The sequence below is a fragment of the Cebus imitator genome, unplaced genomic scaffold (genome assembly GCF_001604975.1).
Source record: "Cebus imitator isolate Cc_AM_T3 unplaced genomic scaffold, Cebus_imitator-1.0 Scaffold56, whole genome shotgun sequence".
Taxonomy (NCBI): Eukaryota; Metazoa; Chordata; class Mammalia; order Primates; family Cebidae; genus Cebus; species Cebus imitator.
The window spans coordinates 7,823,260-7,841,357 of NW_016107371.1; the positions used below are offsets into that span (position 1 = coordinate 7,823,260).

The 18,098-nt window shown below is 37.0% G+C and overlaps 1 pseudogene; it reads right to left on the reverse strand.

Moving 5' to 3' along the window:
• Window positions 1–973: 973 nt before the first annotated feature.
• LOC108304635 lies at window positions 974–1,355 on the reverse strand (annotated as a pseudogene).
• Window positions 1,356–18,098: the final 16,743 nt, after the last annotated feature.

Below are 18,098 nucleotides of genomic sequence, written 5' to 3' on the forward strand. Positions count from 1 at the left end.
AATAGAGAAAATCCCTCCACTATAGCCCTTTTCTGCAAGAAGTCTTTGACTTTTCTTGGACTTTTGTCCTTCCTAAATGTTTTTACATCAACACCTCATAATAACAATCAGTGATTTGAAGACCATCCCTTGTCCTCAGCCCTCAACTCCAGGAGATAAAGAAGAAAAAGGTTTTTGGTAATAAAACATAGGGTCCAACTTGTTTCTCTCTCTTTATATGGCTATATCCCCCTTTTCCCCCAGATAATTGATGGTGATGTTAGCCAATCACAAACTTTCTCATGGGCGATTTCCCTGCAGTCTCTGGTAGAGATTAGTACAAAGCAGCATTGCATATAAGAATGACTCATGACTTCATTCACAATAGAGGTAAAGGCCAGAGATGGTCCCACATTTGGTTTTATTACCCTTGTTACATTACATATGAATTACCATGTGGAAATAGAGTGTCCCATGTCTTGCTATATCATATATTTTCAATGACAGTCTAGCAAGCTCATATCTTCACAAATGAACAAAAAAATTGTAACATAGCAAATGGCCACCAAAGCCCCTAATTTATTTCTAAAAGATCTGCCAATAGCTCCTGGTATACTCTGTTGCTTATTCATTTAAAATCATGGTCATATTTTCAGGTCAACACATAAAAAAAGATTCAGTTAATATAATTATGTGACATTCACGACTAGGGATATAGCAATGAACAAAATAGAAGAGTCCTCTGAAGACAATTTTAATTACCCTCTTCTGTGAGATGCATTACCAGAGTCTCCCCTACTCCTCCCAGGTAAAATTGATTGCTATATTCTTTTTTTTTTTTCCATGCAACAATGTTTTTTATTATGTACCCGGTTTTAAAATTATTTTTTGAATCTCTGCATACACAGGCAAAAATAAGTGTGCTACTTAACATACTGGAACTTGACTAACTTAATTATTGCCTAGAGAAGGGAAAATAATCCCCCAAACGTGCTTAACCAGGAAGCCAATGCATCTGCTGACCACCAAGAATACGGAGATGAACGTGAAAGACAGATTGTCCACCATCTGAACCTTTATTCATCACCGTTCGATAACCGTGATTCAGGCTCAGATCAGCCCAAATAATTTCTTGTTAACAATTATTAAGTGTCCAAGAAGACTTCATCATCGTCTTCTGCCACAGAAATCTGGGATATATGTTTCTTTTGTATCACCAGAAAACGTGTTGGCACTTGAGGGGAAATGTCGTGGAACGCAAGGCACCGGTCATCCTCAAAAATGATTTTGGCTGGGATTTCCTTGCGGATGATCTCCCTGAAGATCGTGTCGCCACCAGGCCCAACGACCTAGGCCTTGGCGATCTTGTCTGCCATCTTGGCCTCTCTCCTGCGCGGTGGCCAGGGGAGAGGCTCCAAAGGAGGGAGGAACCGGCTTTTTTTTTTTTTTTTTTTTGAGACAGAGTCTTGCCTGTGCGCGGCTGGAGTGCAGTTACCTGATCTTGGCTCACTGCAACCTCCACCTGCCGGGTTGAAGCGATTCTCCTGCCTCAGCCTCCCGAGTAGCTGGGACTACAGGCACCATGCCCAGCTAATTGTTGTATTTTTAGTAGAGACAGGGTTTCACTATGTTAACAGGTTGGTCTCAAACTCCTGACATCAGGCAATCTGCCCGCGTCAGCCTCCCAAAGCGCTGGGATTACAGGTGTGAGCCACCATGCCTGGCTGCCATATTCTTTTTAACGTCACTTTTTTTCTCCAAATTTAGCTCCATTTGGGTACATTTGTCTTAACATAATTAGTTATTGCCATACGTTGATGCTTACTTCATGAATTAACTCTCTGAGACCTCCTCTTTTCTTTTTCTTTCACTGAGCCTTGAACATTAATTTCTTCATTGTACCATAATTTTTTTCCAAGTCTCTTTCTATAGCTAATTGTGTTTAAAGGGTTCTCTCTTGAGGGTCCTTCCTCAGGAGAGTGTAAACCTTGTCATTCTTCTTTCTACTCTCAATTTCTCATCTAGTGCAAAGAACATCAGAATCCACAAATAAAGGTTATATATATTCTCTCAAGTTTTCACAAATCACCTCCAACAAGAGGACTTAAAAACCATATCTACAATATTTTAAAGTCATATTTAGGTATTTCTATCTAAATATCATTTTTACCTCCAAAAATCCAATATCTTGAAAACTGAATGCATCATCTTTCCTCACCATTATTCTTCTCCCCTGACAAATCCCTTTATTGAATTCTTATAATATTTAACCATCATTGTTTTGAGTTAGTCCAACTCATTGACTCTGTTTTCTCTTACTTTATATCCTGTCAGTTATCAAGATCTGTTGATAATTTTTTATCCTCATATTTTCTACAACCATCCCTTTCTTTTTTCTCTGAAATGACCAGCCAAATCGTAGTCATGCATGCTCTCCAGCCTGGCCTATTGCTATAGTTGCCTAACATGGTGACTTAGAGACACTCAAAAGGTGATTATTAGTGGGGTGACTAGATGTCCACAATAAATTGTGTGGCCCCCATACCTTTGGAAAGAATGGGAAGTTGCCACAAAGGTGTACATGAAGAGATCCATAGTCCTCATGTGTCAGCTGTGGCATGTGTCCAGAGCTGAAGAATCAGAGCAAGGTAGATTCCCTGGCAATGTTTTTGCCACCAAGTTGGTCTTAGAGGAAATCATATAAGTATATTGAAAGGGCCATTATTAGCAAATCTGGATATTGTGGTAGTCCTTTTGACCTCATTTATTTGTTTTGCCTTTTTAGGAGCTTCCCTCACCCTTTCCACGTCTGCAGAGTCTTCCTTCTTTTTACGTGCTCTCCTTAAGTTCTCACTATCCTGGGGTATGGTTTAAAGCATAGGACTTCCCACTTTTCCACTGAGTTCCATCTTCTTTAGTCTGCAATCTTCATATGAGACAATAGTCAGATTCATTCTATAAATAGTTAACGAGCACTTACTATTATCAGGATTAATTTTAGGCTCTGAAAATAGAAAGTAGCCTTTGCAAAGATGAAGCTAACTACTCTCCCACACCCCCTCAATACTTCAAATTCTTAGAAAGGCAGTATATCATAGTTAAGAGCATAATTGGAAGACAGATTGTCTGGGTTTAGATCTTAGCTGTACCCCTCTCGGCATTGGAAGTAGCGCAATTACTCAAACTCTCTGTGTTTAGTTACATCATCTATAATAATTAATAATAGTATTTATTGCACTCAAAAAGTATAGTGTAAGCATTGCATCAGAAAATATCTCAAACTCCTTAAATAATTCTGGTTTATTAAGCATTCAATAAATATTGACTATTCAAAGTATGTAACTATTCTGGGCATTTCAGGTTTTGAGATCTGAATACCATGTGAAGATATGGTAGTCACAGCAATGTGTGCTGTGACAGTTACAGCCTTTTCTCTCTCTGTGTATCAAGTAAGCTTGATGAATATGGATTGTTGGATTGATCAGTTAATGGCTTGGGGATTTTGAGATGGTTTTAGTCATTAATTGATACAGAGGTTGAGCACAGCTGATCTTTGGCTGGGTTCAAATTTTTCTTTGCCGCATATGTGCCATATGATCTTGCAAGAAATTGTGTTGATTCTCCTGACCATTTATCCATTTAAGTGATGTTTACTTACTCCCTGCCAGACACTATTTTAGTCCCTGGGGATACAGCAGTGAACCAAATAGATGTGATCCTGGGACTGTGTTGCCTACAGTTTAGTGAGGTAAGGGGGAGAAAATATGTAAACAAATACATGAAAAAAAATAGTTCTAGTCACCTCCTATGGTAACGGTGAGGAGTTGCAAATCACCAGGAATGTTGTTGCCAGGATAAAAGGAATTCATAGTTTAATGTAAGAACCAATCATACAAATAGATATTTGTCATTTTATATGGAAAAAGAATAATAATAGAAGCATGACTATGGGGACTGAGAGAAAGTGTGATCTAGAGAGTGGTGGATTCTGGGGCCACAGGCAGGAGTTGTAGAATGGCGATTGACTTCAGGGAGGAATAGCAGTAAGCTTCTTGAGACCAGTTTTGCTGTCTAAGGCCATTCTTTCTTTCCTCTTGGTTTAACATTGCTACCTGAATAGTTTTCCATGTGAGTTTGTTTCTCCATACTAAACCTCTCCTAAAATATTTCATTTACCTTTTCCTAGCCCGCTCTTTCTCAAATGTCCAAGGCAACAATTTTTGTAGATGCATGCTCTTTTCTTTTTCTGTGTTTCCTTTTCTTTTTTTTTTTTTCTAGCTTTTAGAGACAGGGTCTTAATCACCCAGGCTGGAAAGCAGTGACACAGTCATAGCTCACTGCAGCCTCAAACTCCTAGGCTCAAGCAATTTTCCCACTTAGCATCCTGAGAAGCTGGAACTACAAGTGCCTACCACCATGCCAGTCTATTTTTAAAAAATCTTTCATAGAGATAGGATCCCACTATGTTGCCCAGGCTGGTCTTGAACTTCTGGGTTCAAGTGACCCTCTTGCCTTGGCCCCCCCAAAGTTCTGAGATTACAGGCTAGATGCTCTTTTCGATATTTCAGAAATGGCTGAATTTGAGAGCACAAGCCAAAGGAGTTAAGAAGTGCTAATCTGCAACAAAATTTCCTTTTAGTTCTGTCCTGTCACCAGGATAAATCTTTCTGAGGGATGCTGCCTTTTCTTGACATTTCAGTATTTCTTGCATTTTCTGTTATCAAGTTCACCTTCGGGAAATTCCACCTGGTGAGAAATTACAGCAGTTCCCGACCTAACACTTATGGCAAGAGTCCAATATCCTAGCAATTGATTGATCGCTCTGACCTCTAAGCTGGACAGTGCAGAGCCACCTCAAAGAGTTCTTATAGGAACCCCTGGTGGATATAAACAAAATGAGATCATTGAAATGAGTGGAATACAAACACCAAAACCCATATCTGCACTTTAAAAACATGTATTATCAATTGTGCAAAGCCTCCAGATCCACATAAAAATCTGAATCTGAAGTGATTTAGTGGACAAAAACCTGTTAGGCTCTTCTTTCTTCTTTAGGATAGATGGAAGCATAAGAGTCTATTTCATGTAGAATTGTAACAATTCGTTATTTGGTAATTAATAAATGGTAAAACAAGCAGGATTTCTTCCAGATGTAGATGCCAGGAACATTCTCTCATTTTGACCATCTCATGTTGATTTCAATGCCTGCATGAATCTGTGGTTGGTTTTTCACCTTTTAACTCCTCCCACAACATCAGATGTCAAATGAAACACTGCAGTCAAAGAGTGAGATAAAATTTAGATTAGAATATCTTCAGCTTGCTGAAAATATTGGTAGTCTGTATGATTGCTTGCATTTTCCGTCAACATTTCATATCATTATGCAGAGAGCTGCTTTAAAGTTGAAATTTTTGTAGACACATGGGCTGGAAAAGTGATGTAAACCAACTTCCATTTAGTTGAGTTTCTTGATCGTGTGCTCATGACACTGGTGAGAAAAAACAGGTAGACTGAAAAGAATAGGTTTGTCTTCTCTCTGCCTTCCCTACCCCTGAGGGAGCCTTACTATTGGCTAATGATTCTCTAATCTATGTCATCTGCGTCACTGACAGCTCTCTCTCTTGAGCTCCAGGCCACACCTGTAGCTGCCACCAGAGGTCCCTTAAACTTAACACATTCAGAACTTAAATCCATTATTTTTCTTTCTTTTTTTTTTTATTGCATTTTAGGCTTTGGGGTACATGTAAAGAACATGCAAGATTGTTGCATAGGTACACACATGGCAGTGCGATTTGCTGCCTTCCTCCCCTTCACCTATATCTGGCATTTCTCCCCATGCTATCTCTCCCCACCTCCCCACCACCCGTCCCTCCCCCATTTCCCCCCAACAGACCCCAGTGTGTAGTGCTCCCCTCCCTGTGTCCATGTGTTCTCATTGTTCAACACCCACCTATGAGTGAGAACATGCAGTGTTTGATTTTCCACTCTTGTGTCAGTTTGCTGAGAATGATGGTTTCCAGGTTCATCCATGTCCCTACAAAGGACACGAACTCATCATTTTTGATGGCTGCATAATATTCCATGGTGTATATGTACCACATTTTCCCTGTCCAGTCTACATTCATGAGGCCAACAAACATATGAAAAAATGCTCATCATCACTGGTCATTAGAGAAATGCAAATCAAAACCACATTGAGATACCATCTCACGCCACTTAGAATGGCGATCATTAAAAAATCTGAAGACAACAGATGCTGGAGAGGATGTGGAGAAATAGGAACACTTTTACACTGTTGGTGGGAGTGTAAATTAGTGCAACCATTGTGGAAGACAGTGTGGCTACTCCTTAAGGACCTAGAAATAGAAATTCCATTTGACCCAGCAATCCCATTACTGGGTATATATCCAAAGGATTATAAATTGTTCTACTATAAGGACAAATCCATTATTTTTCTTACCAAACCCTGCACACCCCTCTTCATGTCTTAGATTAGTGCTATACTATTCAGACAGTTATACTAATCTGAAATCTCTTATTGATTTTCAGAAATTCTTGAATATGTAACAATGTCTGTATTCTAGCACTCATGTAAATAGACAATTGTGGAAGAGTGAAAGTGCATACAGTAGAGAAGACCTAAATATCTAACTTTAGAAAAAGTCTTTCGATTGGGGTAGCATTCTCACAGTTCTCTGCAGGGTTTTGATAGGTTGCTAAAGAGTGTAAATAATTAAGTACAATTATCACCACTTGGAAAATCAATCTCAAGCATGTTGTCCACTTTTATGAGCTCAGAAATGCATTTTTTTAACAATTAACAATTTTAACAATTAAATCCAGATGTATATGAATTTCACCAGCTTTCCCCTTAATGAACTTTTTCTGTTCCAGGAGCCAATCCAGGTACCACATGGCATTTACTTGTCATGTCATGTCATGTCTTCTGTTCTGTGACAGTTTCTCGGCCTTTTCTTACCCTTAATGACCTTGGTAGCTTGAAAAATACTAGTCAGGCACTTGTATACTGTATCTGGTTTTTTCTCATGATTATACTGGGGCTTTTGGTTTTTGCAAAGAATGTCACAGAAGTGAAGTTCTTTTCTCATTACATACTATCAGGAGATACATGATATCATATGATCTCACTTATGTAATATCACCTGGTGAAGGTGATATTTGCCAGCTTTCTCCACTGGAAATTTACTATTAATAGTTTTCGCTTCCCTTACTTTATCAGGAATGTAGTTTCATGCTTAAAAGATTCAAGTTTTCTTACAAGCTTTTATTTACTTGTTTTTCTCTTTCGTAATTCTCTAACACACAGCACCGTCTTCCAGAAAAAAAAAAAAAAAAAAGGAAAAACAAACTTATTTGAATTTCTTTCTGGACTCTAACATAATTCAAAGTAATTTTTGTGGCAAGCATTTTTCAAATATAAAAATATAACTCGACCTGGTGCTGACTGTTTCATGTACAGCATTTACATCAATATCCCCACTCAAGGTTATAATGTATTTGAGCTACTCTTGTCATTGATTGACTAGACTTCCCAGAACTTACAAAAGCTCACTTATATGAATAGTCTTTTTGACATTAATCAATCCAGAAGGCATTCAGAATAGCCTACTTTATATACAGAAAAGCATATGTAATATGTTTGTGTAAAGTTTTTTTAAAGATCTAACAAAAAGATATATATTTTTTTGCTAGATAGAGGTATAGATGATAAATTCTGATTTAATTCAGAGGGAAATATTAATGTAAAAGCATAATTTCACTTAAAATTATTTATAATCCCAAAAAGTTCCTCTTGTCAGTGAAAACATGCATATACAATAAAACATTATCTGCGACATATTGTTTAAAACTAAATTTATATCCACCCCCTCTCCCTAATGGTTGTCTAGCTCAAGGTTTGTCAACTATGTTCAGCTGAGAGCTATATTTTGCACTTTCTGAACCTCTAAAGCTGAATAAAATATTTGCAGACATGGCTCACACCTGATAGAAACAAGGTCAAATAACTGGAACATTAAATTTATCCTCATAATATTAGACTTGTCACTGACTTAACATTTTGATAAACTCCTCAGGAAATATACAGCCATATTTTCTTGTATCTGTAGAATATTTGTATAATTGTTGCAACAACAGATTAAATTTTGAAACTAAGAGTACATGTGAAAAGTGAGGAAGATATGCCAGCTTAAGACTAAGTTGTATTTACTACTGCACTTTAAACATGTCTGATGATGGACTTCCAGGAATCAATTTCATTTAAAGTTCTGTTAGACACTGGGGAGTATGACAGTACTTTAATGTACATGAGACAGTGTTGCATAAAAAAAGAACAAGCACATCGTTCCAGATTTTGTGAGTAACAAAGCACAGCTTTCATCAGATACGTAGTTCAAGAACAGTGTGTCCACTGGCACAAAGAAGGTTTTAAGGCATTAGCTGTCGTTGCGGAAACATTGATAATGCCCAGCTTTGGGAAAATCAGCTAGTGGCCAAGATTTTAGCAGTGATGTCCTATATATGCTGCTTTGGGATAAGTGCAGGACAGTCTGTGGCTAGAAAAGGCTTCAGCAGTACATAAGAGTTGAAGGAGGTAGAGGGAACCAAGTTCATCTGATGCTAAAAACTACTTTTTCTTAATTGCCGTACTATAACAATTGTTAGTTTGCTCAAAAGGGACACTACAAAACACTTGGCTTACTGTCAAGAAATTTAAAATTGATTACATCTTTCTAAAAGTACTGGCTGACACCGGTAACAAAATTGGGAATAAAGGCTTAAAGTATAGATATGAAAAACTTGATAATCACCTAATGGTAATTTTTATAATAATCTTCAACTTTTAAATAGACAAATGGTAATAAATGATATCTTCTTGCATCTCACAGTATGCTTTTATTGGGGTTTTCCCCGTGGCTAGACCATTAGTCTTCAAAAATGTTAAAGGCAGTACATAAAGTGGCCACATGGTGTCAGGAGTAACACACTGTTCCTACTAAGGAATCAGCTTCTCAATCTGGGTAAGAAACACAAAGAATATTTTGAAAATGATTTGCCTTACTATTTTCTCCAATTTTAATGCTTCAATTAATCAACATTTTAATACAATTTCCAACAACTTGGCTCAAGATTTTTATAATTAAAGCTTTTCTGATTTTATTAACTTTAAGATTACAATACATTTCTGTTTAAAAGTTGTATTGATGTTTTCTTGGAGTCTAGGTATACTAAGTAACTACTCTAGAGATACCTAAGTGTGTTTTCTCCTCTCCACTATTACAAGGCTAACCTATAAGGAGCAGGGTATAGTAGAGAGAGAACTAGTTTGGAGTTAAGCACCCCGCCATAATAGACCAGCTATTTTCTACATCTGTGATCTTAGATAATGTAACTAGAGTTTCTGTCTTCTCATTTTCAAAAATTTCTATTGTCCTAGAATATGGGTATAGGGGGATTTGAAGTGATTATAATTTATTTAGTGATTCATGTAACAGCTCCTTAGTGATGGGTTGAGCCAAGCTTGCCCTTTGATTTATGACTAGGAGAATTTGCCCAGTTCAATTTAAATTTTGGATAAATTATGAGTTTTTGTTAACATAAGTATGCCACAATTATTGCATGGGACATACTTATACTAAAAATTTATTTGCTCTTTATCTGAAATTCAAATTTAATTAGATGTATTGCACCTGGCAACCATACTTAAACATTACATTGATTGTGTTTGCTTGTTAGTAAGAAATAACTATAGTGGTGTATAGCTGGCTCTTCCTCAAAGCTCCTCTAGCGCCTAGGAAGGGGTATATTCATGCACATCAAAAGAAGTTACAGGAGATTTTTCTGCCAACAGATAAAGTATTTGGGCATCAGATATGAAATATTAAAAGCTTCTTTTATGAGGTTTCACAATTTTGAGGGAAAATGTCATAAGACAGAAATGAAAAATCTAGAGAACTTCTCTCTTGGCATATGGTCAACAATGAGAATGTTAAAACTACCAAAGAAGTATAGCAATAGAATTAATAGGATTGGCTGTTGCCACTAATTTAGTGAGGGGTCGGGAGATAGAAGAAAAGCTTGGAATGGTTCTCACGTTTCTTATTTGGCTGGACAAATAATGTCAAGAACAAGAAGAGAAAGGAGCTGATTTTGAAGAAAATATTGAATTCCAGTTTTAAAATGTCAATGTTGAGATGTCCTTTGATGAATATGTGCATCTGGAGCCCCAGTCAGAATCTGCATTGGTGATATGATTCGCAGTAGAAGCTGTAGAAATGGGAATAATCACGGAGGTAGAATGTATACACAATAAATAGCAAAGGGCCAACGACAAAGCCCTAGAGAACACATACATTTAAGAGGGAGATAAAGGAAAAAGAGCATACAAAGTAGATGAGGAAGAAAGCATAGACAGAAAACTAAGAGACATAGTGTCATAAGGGAAAGAGATGAGAGCTTTACCCAGGTGCTCAATAGTGCCAAATGCTGATGAGGTTAAAAGATGTAGCGTAAAAAAGAAGGTCACTGAATCTGACAAATGGGATGCCATTGAGGATGTGTGCCAAAGTATATTTATTGAAGCAGCGTGAGCCAGGGCCAGATTGTGGTGAATTGGCACGTCACAAAAGTAAAGAAGTGGAATAGTGAATGGAAGTCAATCTGTCAAGGAGGTTGGCTGTGGGTTGGAGGAGGCATGGCAATACTTAAAAGAGACATAGGAATGAAAGAGCGCTTCCTGTTCTTTTTTAAAGGGAACATGGAATTATGGCAGCTTTTTCTTTAATGGTAGACATTTGATCAATCTTATGAGTTGGTAAAGTTGAAGTTGAAAGTGCAGAAGAAAGGACAGACCACCAATAGCGGTCACAGTATTAAAAGTAAAAGGAGTGGGAGACAAAAGCACAGCGTGGGGAGGTTTTAGTCTCAAGATAGAGGTTCCATGTTTCTTGTATTATGACTAAAAAGAAGCAGATGAAAGTCAGCAAATAATACAGGTGAAAGGGAGGTAGGAAGAGACAAGTAACTTGGAGAAACAAATCAGGTTGCCCTTTTCAGACTTAACTGTAAATGAAGACATCTTCTCAGGAAGAGGTAGTCATGTTAGGAAATCTTGACTGAAATCTAAAGACAGGGTAGGTCAACCAGAAGGACTCGAGAGGGTGAGAGATACAAAAACAGACCATGCACATTCATAGGCCAAGGGAGAGGGTGCTCGGTCATGTCTACCTGGCAGAAATATCACTGGTGAAGTACAATGTATGAAATACTAGAGTCTTTAAGCATTACAATATTTTTACAAATTTTCCCAGTTCTTATTTTATTCTAAGAACCTCTTTTGAACCCTACTTTCCTTGCACAGATGTTCGCTCCATCAATTAGCTTTCTCTTTTTGAATGAGTCAATAGGCATTCTGATTTTAGTAGTTTAGTCATTTATAAATTAGTGTGAGTCAAGTTTCTTATACTAAATTAACAAAAGCAGCGTGAGCAGATCTGAATTTTTGACAGGCATATCTGACAGCTAGATGCTTGATTGTGGTAAACAGAGCCATCTTGTGAGGCTTCCTAACAACTGGTACAGCTCTGCCAGAGACATTGAAATTCAAGTGCATAACTTTCCTTCTTCCAATTCTGTTTGGAAAATGACTTTTAACTCATATGTAGATATGTGTTATATATAACACTTCTTCTGTGTGGCATGGCCAGTCTTGCTTCAATTAAACTCTTTCTTTACTGCAGTGCGGTGGTCTCAGTAAAATGATTTGGTCTGTGCAGCAGGCAGGAAGAACCTGACGAGTGATGATGTCAGTGTTAGCTCCATACTTCCCATTAACACAGTTATCTATCTATCTATCTATCTATCTATCTATCTATCTATTTCCTCCCCCAACTAAGGCTGGACACAGGAGCTATACATATATAGCCTGTGTCCTGCCTTAGCTGGGGGAGGAAGTACAGGTAGTAGAGAGTAATTGTTAAGTGCATAAGCTTTGAATCCAGACCAACCAAATTAGAATCCAAGCTCTTCTACATAAGCTGTGTAATCTCAGACAAATTAATGCACTTCTTACCTCAATCTCCTTATTTTAATGAATGTAATGCTGATGTCTACCTATTAATCTTTTGTTTTTGAAGTTAAATGAATTAATGTGTGTAAAGCTCTTAGTACAATTTTTGGCACATAGCAAATACTTAGATAGTGTTAACTACTAGTCAAACAACCTTTGCAAAATTATAATAATAATAGAAATCCGACAAAGTTGGCTCCATCCTTGCTTTTAACCTCCAAGTTTTCCTTGGTCATTTCCACTGTAAGCCAGACTAACTTTGGGAGAAATATAGTTTGTAGTCTAGCCTGAAAGCAAGAATGATAATAGCCCTTCCCAAAACTAAACAACCTTTATAAAATTTATAAAAGTCCATAAGGTTAGAATTATGAGAGGGGCCTGCTTTCTGCTAAGATGTAAGTATAGTTAAACAATTTCTAGCCCTTGTTCTGGAGGTCACAAGATTTGGAACTTCCTCAATTACTCCTGTAGTTGACATGACTATTGTAGAAACTAAGATTAGCCCTTTGAGATTTCTTTTCAGGCTTTTGCATTTCTGACCACAGCTGACTCTAGCTGGAATCCTGACTCATGAATCAACCAGTCCTGTGATCCCTACCGCCCCCTCCCTGCCGTCCCAAAGGTGCACTCAGTACACAAGGACCATCTTCCACTCCCCTGTGATGGCTTCCCCAACCAATCAGCAGCACCCATTTCCTAGTCCCCTGCCCACCAAACTGTCCTTGAAAACTGCTAACCTCCAAGCCTTCAGGACAATTGATTTTAATAACTCCATCTTCTGTATGGCATGGCCGGTCTTGCATCAGTTAAACTCTTTCTTTACTGCAAAGCTGTGGTCTGAGTAAAATGATTTTGTCTGTGGGGCCGGTAGGAAGAACCTGATGGGTGATTACATTAGTGTTAGCTTTACACTTCCCATTGTCACAGACATGATAAACTGTGTCTTAAACTACTGTATACTTATTTTTTTTTAATTTTTTACATTTAACAAATATTTATTGAGTATCTTTTTTTGTGCTAAACCTCATAATACTAGATATAAAGGAAACAATGGTGAATAACACAGAAAAAGGCCCTTGCCCCCAAACCCTTACTATCTGATGGGATAGAAGGTTATAAGTAAATAATCAAACACAATAAAATCTGGTGCCTGTGCCTTAACGCCATAACAAGCAGCCCACCCAAACACGAAAACCATATTTTGTGAGTTCTGTTCTCTCCCTCATCATCTGTACCCAAATTACTTGATTGTTTTAATTGTGAATGTTTAGGAATGTGACTTAGCATTTTGTTTAGATTTGAATCTCAGAGGTATTCTTTATTAACCTGTAGTGACATCAGGCAGCCAGGATATTTTCACATCTTTGATCTGCAATCTGCAATGTGTAGACAAGATGGAGGCTGCACCTCCAGGTCACATGTGCATAGTCCAGGAAAAAAGAAGAAAGAAAGACAAAGGGATGAAAGTCTAAGTGGGTTTTGTTCTTGTGAACAAGAAATGAGAGTCTTCCACAGCAACTCTACCTATATCTCTTTGGTCGGTATACTATCACATAGTTGCCTGAAGTTAGAAGGAAGCTGAAATATTAACCATGTAACTAACACTCATGTTGCAGTCTTAAATAAAAAGGGATTCTATTAGGAAGACAGAAGTTTGGAAAAATGTCATGAGGTGACTAGCAGTTAATTAGAAAAATTAAAATTGCATTTTATATAATTTTTTGGTAAACACTGAATCTTTCAAAGTAATTAACATCTTCATGTTAAAACTGAAATTTCCTCAAAAACCAAAATTAGGGAAATGGAAAATTTTAACTCAAAAAATTTACATTGTAACTAAATTAGAGAAAACCTTAAATTGCTGTAATTTCCTGAATTCTTATTTTTTTATATAAAGTTTTACAGTTTTATTTGTTTGAGTTTCTATTGGAAGCCACATAAATCTAATACCAGTACTTTAACAAATTGGTCTGTATAAATATTCTGACCAGCAAACTAATGGGACAGACTTGAGTGACTACACATTATAAAATTAGTTTTTAAAGCCACTAAAAAGATAACTACAACCCACAGCAAGAACCAACAGCAAGCTCTGGGGAAGGGAAATAATATTTCAGAAATGCTACATATAATAATCAGAATGCCAGTTTTTAACAAAGAATTATAAGGCATGCAAGAAGAAATGGTAGCATGGCAAACTCAAAGGTAAAGAAATTGACGGGAATCCCAGACATTGGAATTACTAGACAAATTGTTACATCAAATGTCTTAACTGTGCGCAAAGAGCTAAAGGATATGATGGACAAAGAGGGAAAATCAAAAGAATGATGCATGAGCTAACATACAATAACTGAAAATCAAAAAGTCACTGGAGGGGTTCTATAGCAAATTTCAGCAGGCAGAGGAAAGAATAAAAAAACATAAATATAGGCCAGTTGAAATTACGCAGTTTGAGGAACATAAAAAAGGAATGAAGAAAAATGAACAGGGCCTAAAAGATAGGTGAACAACATTAAACATAACAACATATGCATAGTGAAAGTCAACACATACATAGTGAACGTCACAGAGGCAAAGAGGGAGAAAGAGGCATGTTATAATTTGGATATTTGTCCTCCCAAGTCCGAAGTTAAAATTTGGTACCCAATTTTGAAGGTGAGGCTAAATTGGAGGTATTTGGGTCATGGGGGCAGTTTCTTCATTAATGACTTAGTACAGTCTTCATGGTAATTAGTAAGTTTTTATTCTATCAGTTCTTGTGACAGCTGATTGTTTAAAAGAGCCTGGTGCCTCCTCCATCTCTCTCTTGCTTCTTTTCTGATATAGTTTGGATACTTGTCCCCACCCAATTCGCATACTGAAATGTAATCCACAATATTGGATGTGGGCCCTTGTGGGAGGTGATTAGATAATGAGAGTGGATTCTAATGGTTTAGCATCATCCCTGAGTACTGTCTCATGATAGAGTTATCATGAGATCTGATTGTTTGAAGATGTGTAGCACCTCCTCCTTCACTCTGTCTCTCTCCTGCTCTGCCAAGTAAGGATGGTGTTTGCTTCCCCTTCACTTTCTGCCATGATTCTGTTTTCTGAGTCCTCTCCAGTATGCCTCCTGTATAGCCTGTGTGGCTGTGAGTCAATTAAACCACTTTTATTCATAAATTACACAGTCTTGGGTAGTTCTTCATAGCAGTGTGAGAACAGACTAATTCAAATGGTTTATCACCATTCCCTTGGTGCTATCCTTATGATAGTGAGTGAATTATTGCAAGAAATGGTTGTTTAAAAGTGTATAGCACTCTCTCTCACTCTCTCTCTTGCTCCCATTCTCACCATGTACAATAGCTGCTCCCCCTCACATTCTACCATGATTGTAAGCTTCCTGGGGCCTCCCGAGAAGCTGAGCAGATGCCAATACTATGCTTCCTTTAAAGCCTGCAGAACTGTGAGCCAATTAAATCTCTTTCTTTTGTAGATGATCCAGTCTCAGGCATTTCTTTATAGCGATGTAGGAATGATCTAATAGACTTTCTCACCATGTTGTCTCTGCACACACCATCTCCTCTCCACCTTCCATTGTGAGTGGAAGCAGTCTGAGGCCTTCACCAGAAGCACATGCTGGTAACATGCTTCTTGCACAGCCTGCAGAATTGTGAGCCAAATAAACATCTTTTCTTTATATATTACCCTACCTTGGCTATTCTTTTATAGCAAATGGACTAAGATGGGACAAAAAATATATTTCAAGAAACAATGGCTAAAAATACCAACATTCAGTGAAAGACATAAATCTACATGTTCAAGAAGCTCAACAAATTCCACATAGGATAGACTCAGAAATAACCAGATTTAGTCCATTTAGGCTGCTAATACAAATTACCACAAACTGGATGACTTATACATAACAGAAACTTATTTACAGTTCTAGAGATGGGGGAGTTCAATCAAGATGCCATCAGATTTGGTGTCTGATGTGGGCTTGCTCTCTGGTTCATAGATGGCACCTTCTTGTTGCATCCTCACAAGGTAAAAAAGGACAAATGAAGTCCCGTGGTTCTATTTTATAAGTGCACTAACCCCATTCATGAGGGCTCCACTTTCATGTTCTAGTCAGGTTCCCAAAGTCCCATCATTTAATACCATCATCCTGGGGATAAGGTTTTAACACATGAATTTGGGAGCACACAACTAGACCATAGTACACACCAAGATACATTGTAATTAAACTGTCCAAAGCCAAAAGCAGATAAAATCTTGAAAGCAGCAGGGGAGAATGACTTTTCATGAACAAGGCATCCTCAATAAGATAAATAGCTAATTTCTCTTCAGAAACCATAGAGATCAAAAGATGATAAGAGGACATATTTAAAGTGTCAAAAGAAAAATAGAACCGCCAATGAAGAAATCTATATCCAGAAAAACCGTCCTTCAAAATTGAAGGAGAAATAAAGACATTTCCAGGTGAAGAAAAGCTGAGAGATTTCATTCCTAGTAGAGCTGCCCTACAACAAATTGTAAAGGCTTTTACTTCTATATACTAACAACAAACTATCTGAAAAAAAAATTAATAAAACAATTCTATTTATAAAAGCATCAAAAAGAATAAAGTTCTTAGGAATAAACTTAGCCAAGGAGGTGAAACACTCGTATACTGAAAACTACTATATGTTGATAAAAAAATTTTAAAAGACACATATAAATGCAAATGCAAAGATATCCTGTGCTCATAGATTAAAAGACTAATATTGTTCGAATGTTGGTACTACCTAAAGTGATCTATATATTCAATGCAATTTTCATAAATATCCCAATGGCTTTTTTTTTACAGCCATCAAAAAAAAATTCTAAAATTCGCATGGAAAAACAAAAGACCCACAATAGCCAAAGCAATTTTGATAAAATAAAATGAAGTTGGAGGCATCACACTTCCTAGAGTCAAAATATATTACAAAGCATTAACCTCACATGGTAGCATGTGCTTGTAGTTCTAGCTACTTAGGAGGCTTAGGTGGGAGGATTGCTTGAGCCCAGGAGTTTGAGTTTGAGAGATATGATTGCACCACTGCACTTCAGCCTAGGTAACAGAGTAAGAACCGGTCTCAATTTATATATATAACAAATTTATATATATAGATATATGAATTATATATAACAAAGCTATTACATATACTATAATGTTTCAGTTACTATAGCTTTGTTATATGTAATGTATATAATCTAAATTTTGTAATATATAGTTATATTATATTTATATATTATATATAAATTATGTATAACAAACAAAGTTATAGCAACTAAAACAGTATGGTGCTGGCATAAAGACCAATGGAACAAAATAGAGAGCCTAGAAATAAAACCCATGTCTATATAGTCAACTGATCTGACATAGCCACCAAGAATACAATGGAGAAAAGATAGTGTCTTCAACAAACGGTTTTGGGAAAATAAATATGTATATGCAGAAGAATAAAACTGGACCACTGTCTTATGCCATATACAAAATCAGCTCAAAATACGGACTTAAATATAAGACCAGAAACTGTAAGACTTAAATATAAGACCAGAAACTGTAAAATTACTAGGGGAAACACAGGGAAAAAACTCTGTGACATTGGTCTAGGCAATGATTTCATGGATATGAACACCAAGAGCACAGACAAGGAAAGCAAAAATAGGCAAGTGGGTAGCATCAGACTAAAAAGTAAGACTAGGTTCTACACAGCAATGGAAACAGTCAAGAGTGAGAAGGCAACCTATGGAATGGGAGAAAATATTTGCAAACCATATATCTGATAAGGAGTTAATATCCCAAAATATATCAGAAACTCCTATAACTTAATGACAAAAAAACAAAACAAAACAAGTATACCTTGTTTTATTGTGCTTTGCTTTATTGCACTTTGAGATATTGCATTTCTTACAATTTGAAAGTTTGTGGCAACCCTTTCCCAAGTTAAGTCTTAGTGACGCCATTTTTCCATCAGCATGTGCTCACTTTGTGTCTCTGTCTCACAATAATTCAAACTTTTTC